Source organism: Trachurus japonicus, chromosome 24, assembly GCF_045865225.1.
Source record: "Trachurus japonicus isolate A0001 chromosome 24, Traja_1.0".
Classification (NCBI taxonomy): Eukaryota; Metazoa; Chordata; class Actinopteri; order Carangiformes; family Carangidae; genus Trachurus; species Trachurus japonicus.
Window position 1 is genome coordinate 1812908 of NC_140930.1, and position 6984 is coordinate 1819891.

The 6984-nt window shown below is 39.2% G+C and overlaps 1 pseudogene across 1 annotated transcript; it reads right to left on the reverse strand.

Annotated features, from left to right (window-relative positions):
* Positions 1-1466: 1466 nt before the first annotated feature.
* Positions 1467-3998, reverse strand: LOC146961082 (uncharacterized; annotated as a pseudogene). Its single transcript, XR_015035267.1, has 3 exons — positions 3860-3998; positions 2056-2364; positions 1467-1949 (listed from the first exon to the last, which is right to left on the reverse strand). The product of XR_015035267.1 is annotated as an uncharacterized LOC146961082 (transcript).
* Positions 3999-6984: the final 2986 nt, after the last annotated feature.

A 6984-nucleotide genomic window follows, 5' to 3' on the forward strand; every position in this document is an offset into this window, starting at 1 on the left:
TTGTTCACTCATGACGGACAAATATGGACACATGTGCAAACACACTACTGTCTAGAGCTAAACTTCAGCTCTGTTTACTACCTGCTGCCAACATGTTATGTCAAAATGTCATAAGTAAAGGTATGTTATACAAAAATACAAAAAAGCAAAAACAAAAGAAAAGATTATGATATGATCTGTATATTACTTACTGCTGTAACATGCTATGTCAAAATGTCATAAGTAAAAGAATGTTACATCAAAATGCAAAAAAAATAAAATAAAATAAAAAATAAGGGGAAAAAATCTGAAAGAAAAGATTATGATAAATATATTTTTTATTCTGTGTGTAATGGGGGCGGGACTAGATAAGCTTTTGCTTCTCCCGCTTTCCCTTTCGGCCATGTGTATGTATTATTTGAACCAAGATGAAGTGTGATGATGATGATTTAAATTGACATGCCCGAAATAAACAAATTGATTGATTGATTGATTGATTGATTGATTATAATGAATAAAGTTATATTTGATTTGGATTTGACCATCCTACTGGTTTTAGGAATTAATTCATATTTATTGCATAATAATGCACCAAATTATTACATTTTCTTCATAAAAAGTGCAGCACCCGCAATTTGTAATAACTGTTGCAAAATGTAACAACTTATTACAAAATGCGGCAAAGTTTATTACATATTGCGTTCAAGGCGTTACAGACCACCAGCGCCCACCTGCAGACACTGTGAAGAAGTTCTTACGCTCACAAACATCTGTCTACAAACATACAGCTGCTTTTTCTGGCTCACTCATCTCAGTGATCATATTATATTTTATAATACACTTCATTTTTCCAGGCCTGATGCCGTCTGAACTGCTGATGGATGTTCTTTTCTCCTCTTGTTTTTAATTCTCTACACACTGTAGGAATTTCAGGACGTCCTGAGCTCTCCAACGTGTTCAGCTTGTCAGGTTGTGTTTTGTACCTGTGGACCTGGTTCCTAGGACAAACTCAGTTTCCCTCCCAGGATCAATGGAGTTAGTACTGTGTGAGGCTTTAAACTTTATTCTCCTCTTTTCCTGTCATGGTCACTGCTGATTTTGATATGTAAACAGAGGTACTTTTGTTTCCTTTATTTTTGTTTTGTGTTATTGTACTTGCGTGTGTATGTAGGCCTATGTTCTTCGTTGAGTCAGTATTTTGTCCCTCTTAGCATATTTCCCTGTATTGGTTTTCTATGGTTCTTCTATGTACTTTTCATGTGTCTTTTTTTTCTCTTTTTAAATTTTTTTTACAACCTGCCCGGGGACACCAGATGGAAATTAGCCATGGCTATAATCTGTTATATTTACATGGTAGCATTTCTCTGTCTTGGTGACTACTCAAAGCACTTTACAGTACTCCAGTAGAGTAAATAGTGGAAAAAGTGTCCCTTGGGTCCCAAGGCTTGGGAGACATTTTGCATTTGTCCCATCTTCCTCTCAATAAACTACCTTGTTTTCACTGTATTTCTCCTGTATCTGTGACAGAGAAGTTGTTTAGAGATACTACAGATGTACCTGTTGGCTTGTCTGATGTCGTCTCCTTGTCTCCAGATGTTGAAGATTTCTTTCCTGTCATAAAGAAAGAAAATCCTTAAAATGAGCGACTGCAGTTTGTCAGATCAGGAACAGATCTTCATGTTCTCTCTGTTTCTCACCTGTCGGCCGAGGGCTGAAGGTGAACTGGTGTTTGTTCTTAGAGGAGTTGCTCATCACTTCACATTTCAGTAACTCATTGAAGGAGTTTGATAAGTAATGAGTTTTTGAAAAGCTGACAATGGCTGAGCAGCCAGACTGTGATGTCTTCAAGTCTGCGTTTTCTTTAGCAATAGGGTTACCTTTATACAGCCACCTCATTTTGTCTTTACAGTCATTCAGTGCAGACACAGAGCAGTTTAATGTCACGTCCTCGCCGACCTCCTGTTCAGTCACTGATGGAGACAATGAGAGAGAAATGAGCTTCATCACTGTAATAATCAGAATGAGTGAGATGATTCAGTGTTTTCTTCTAACTCATAGTTTGATGGAAATACTCACTGGTGACAACAGCCAGATAAACCTGAGAGAGTGAACCTTGTTGTTGTCCTGGTGTGTTGACCTGTATACAGTTGTACCGACCAGCGTCCTCACTTGAGACGTTCTTCAGAACCAGAGAACAGTTCTCTGTGAGTCTCAGTCTGTCTGACTGAGTCTGACCCAGTCCAACCAGGTCTACAGGTGAGTATATTGACTCTAAGTGGGTCCAGTTTGTACTGGCACATTTACCCTGATGATCTCTGATGTTTCCACAGGGCAGAGTGGCTTCATCTCCATCTCTGACGACAACAAGCTCCTGTCCTGTGACAGCTGAGGAGAAGACGAGAGAGAAACATGAGGAAGGAACTGGAGAAGACGACTGACAGGTTGAGTTACATCAGGATCCTCTCAGATACAACAACAGCAGCAGTGAAGATGTTTTTGTGAAGCCTCCTCAAGGTAGGACAGATCGTTTCAAAGAAAAGAAACCTCCTCAGTGGAGAGAGAGAGAGTTGATTCTTCATAAGTAAATAAAGATATAATCTATTGTGCATGTTTACTTAGGTGGAAACAATGATGTTCTTTAATACAACACTGAGTATTTCATCTTCAAACTTAAAGATTGTATTTGATGTCGTAGTAGTGTAACATGAAGCATCACAAATTAACTTTGAAATGGTTCAATGCTTCATGAAACTTAAGTTTACAATCAGTAAAAATACGTACAAAATAATCTGTGTTGGGCACGTTACTTTTAAAATGTAATTACTTATAGTTACAAGTTACTTTCTCAAAAAGAGTGACTGAGCTAGTAACTGAATTACTGCATTTTATTAGTAACTTATTACCTAGAAAAGTAGCTATTGTTATTAGTTGTTATTAGTTACTTTTTTATAAAATGCTCAAATATGTCAAATTACTTGGACTCACCCCTCTAACCTCCTGCTGATGGACTGAAAAAAGAGTGTATATAACATTCACTTTAACTGGTGTATTCCTTCGTGACTGAACTTATTGAGTCAAATAACGCCGCATTTTTTTGTCAGTAACTGTAACGGTGGTATAACGGGGGAAACAGTAACTTTTTTTCAATTATTCATTACTGAAAAAAGTAGCACAGTGAGTAACACTGTTATTTTATAGCGCCATTTTTCCCATCACCCAATACACATTTAATCTGGTTTAAATAAACACAACTATTCTCATTATCACAGTTACTCTTTGGTCTCACCTCTGGTCCCCAAATGTAAAACTGGTCCCCACAGGGTAGTGATATGTCAGGTCACCCAACTCAATACAACACTATACTCCCCTCCCCCCACACACTTAGTTTGCTCCAGTGACACCACCGACCATGTCACCAGAGTATGAAAACAGCGAGTGTTTGGGCACTTCCTCCTACGCCCTCTGCAGCACATGGAGTGTGTGGTGAGTAACCAACAGCCAAAGTGTTAATCATCGGAAATCATAGGTGTAATATAACTTAACTAAATCCACTGTTGTGTGTGTTTTATTTTGATGGGTTGTGATGAGCAGGTGATGCTGTCACTGCTGTAACCAAACAAACAGCTGATAAATGATCAAACTGTTCGATTTATATCCATAATAATAATGATGATGATAGTATGAAACGATTAACACTCAGGTAAAAGTGGAGACAAATAGTTTCCTCATGCATTTTGTCACAGTGACTCAGACCTGCTCTCCCAGATGCCACTGAACTCACCACGTTAAAACAAAACAGCACAAAGCTACATGTTAATGCTAATACTAGCCTCATTCGTGTCAGTAAAGGTTTATGAAGTCCCCTCCTGTACGTACTCACCTGTAAACTGAAGCACCAGCATCACGTTTAAAGACGTTTTAATCCACTTTAGTCCAGCCATTGTTCCTCTACTGTCGTCCCGTCTTTTCTGCCTTCTCTCGTCTCTGTATGACTCCTGAATGCAGCGTTTCCTTCTCATGAACCCTCCGTCGGTTTCCTCACTGTGACCTTATTCCTCTTTTTATGTCGTCTTTTTTCTAAGTAGAGTTTCAACACTGTATTTTTTTCATGAGGTGTAAAAACTTCCCCTTTTTTGTTGTGCAGCTGAACTCAGTGTTAACTCTGTGTTTCCGGGATCGTTGGCAGCTGACGCTCTGAGGTTAACCTGTGCAGGTTGTTAGTTCATCATCTGTTACCATGGTGATTTACCTTGACCACAAGGGAAAGGAAGTTCTTCATGTTGCTGTTTTTAAAATGCTGCAGGTGACGTTAATTTGTTCAGTTTCCCACAACTACCATTCATTCAGTAAGGAATCAATTAGAGGTCAAACGACAATCTAATCAGTTTTATTTATTTATGTATACACAAAGCACATAAACAATAAATCAGAAAAATAACCTTAAAACTCTATAACAAGCACTAGATCCTTCATAACTCCCCTGTTTGTTCAGGTAAACATCTGTCACTGATCTCACACCATCTTGATAAGATGATAAAGATGAGGGAGGTTGCTCCTCCTCTTCACTTTGTCTGCACAAAACATCATCATGAAAATGAAACCCACAAATCTACACTGACATTTAACTTAAATGGCTTTATCAAGAGAATTTATTTGTACAATAATACAATACAATAATACAACATCATTGCAGTGAAATGATAGGCGGTAAGAGGGGGGAGGAAAAGGGCCAAACATAGCTACACATAAGATCCACATTATTATCTGGAACTACATCAACTTACTTACTTGTGCAATAAACAAAAAAGTATAAATATACCTGAGTTTTTTTTTATACATCAAAAACAAATAAAACTCTCAAAGATTCTTGGATTTCCTGCTTAAACAAGCCCTACCCCTCAAGTATGCTTGAACATAACGTCCTGATTGGAGGTAAAGTACAAACCACATACAGTACCTCAAGTATAACTCATATCAATAACTATAAATACCATCATACCTCCTCCTCCTCTTCACTTTGTCTGCACAAAAAGGTTTTTCTTTACAACAAACATCATCATGAAAATGAAACCCACAAATCTACGCTGACATTAAACTAAAATGGCTTCAAGGCCAAACAATGCTACATATAACTTTAAACTTTTAAACTATAAATTATTATCGGAAGCTACATCAACTTACACTTGTACAATAATAAAAAACAGTATAAAAAAACCTGAGTTTTTTTTTTTACATCAACAAACAGATGAAACTCTCTAAAAGTCCTGGATTTCCTGCTTAAACAAGCCCCGCCCCTCAAGTACGCTTGAACATAACATCCTCATTGGAGGTAAAGTACCACCCACACACAACAGATCCTCAAGTATAACTCATATCAATAACTATAAATAAGATCATCATTATACACAAAGATATAAGTTACTATTAAACACTCTCTGGACATCTGAACAGTAGAACAATCTCCCTGTGATGACCAACACACATTAGTGCCTTCCAGTGGTTTCCGTATTTGTCATCAATGTGAGATCAATATATTGATATAATGGGTAACTATTCTCCGGCATTAGATTCATTTGGTTCGTTGACGGTGGCGTAGATATCACTGGGACCAGCGGAGGAAGTTTTCACGGTGCTGTAGGTCACTGTATCATCGTCGTCTCCGACTTGAACCTTAGGAGCAAAACAAAACATAAAATTTACATTATGAACGATACAGCAGGACAAAAAAAAATACAATATCTGTCTTTTGTTTTTGCCATTCTCATAACAGGTCGAGTCATTCAGGGTTGAGGTAACATGAGCATGAGATTGGGTGCCATGTCATAATTCCGACATCCCAATAGTCTGAAAATTACCCATTATTCCGAGATCTCAATGTTTCGACATCCCATTCTTCCGACCATATTAAATCCATTGTTCCAACGTCCCATTGTTACGAATTTGTTGCAATACATGATTATAGAGAGAGAATTAAACACCGTGACCTCCTGTTATAAACTCTGGTGCAAGTTGTGCGTAAGTGAGGAGCTGGAGTCTGGGTTGTTTGGGGAACTCTCCGTGGTGCTGACCGGCCGCATGACAGGTTATGGGATGTGGGTTATGGTTAGGATGTGGGTTTGGTTAGGCACAATAACATTGTCTGATGTACAACGTGCACGGGCACAGGTTTTAACTTGTATCAGATACTGATGGTCAGGGTTAGAAACATTGAGATCTCAGAATAATTTTCGGAATTATGACATGGCACCCAATCTCATGCTCATCTTCTCAACCCTGGATTACTTAACCCTTTGTCACTTTGGGAAGTTACTAATCTCCGACCCACAGAGAGTCCACGGGTTTTGACAGAACCACTGCTTCAGGTCTGTTCTCAGGATCCTCTCTCTAAATCTTCTGGTCAAAATGTCTCAGCTGCATTCTGTATTTAGTACTGATTAGCAAATCTTAGCATGCTATGTGGCTAGTTAGCATTCAGCTGAAGCTACCACTGTGTGGCCTCACAGAGCTGCTAACAGGACTGTGACTTCATTCACCACTAGCACCAGTTCAACCAGTCAGACGGCTCACCTTGGCTGGACTCCTGCTGTTCTTGGTGTAGCTGACGGAGGCGTAGGCGACTCCATCTTCAGGATCAGCCTGCACAGACACAACAACACAAACACAGCTCAGACACATGTGAGTCTGTCGAGGCGGCGGGTTGTGTAACTTGACTTCCCCTTTTCTGTCACAGTGTGAATTTGGACTCAAACTGTGTCACGTGCTGCTGAACCACACAGGACTAATGTACAGTCAGACTGGAGTTTGAGTGTGTACTGGGTGTAGTGGGATCTCACCGTGTCCTGACTGGTCTGAGGAGCCGGTTCAGTCTCTGCAGGGTTTAAACTCAGCCTCTGGAAACACAGTCAAGTTTAGTTACACCACAGGGCACACGTTACAGAGCACAGTGCAAACTGTTCTTTACAGGTTCATTCAAACAAAGTGTTTTTCAGAACAGTTGTAGCACAG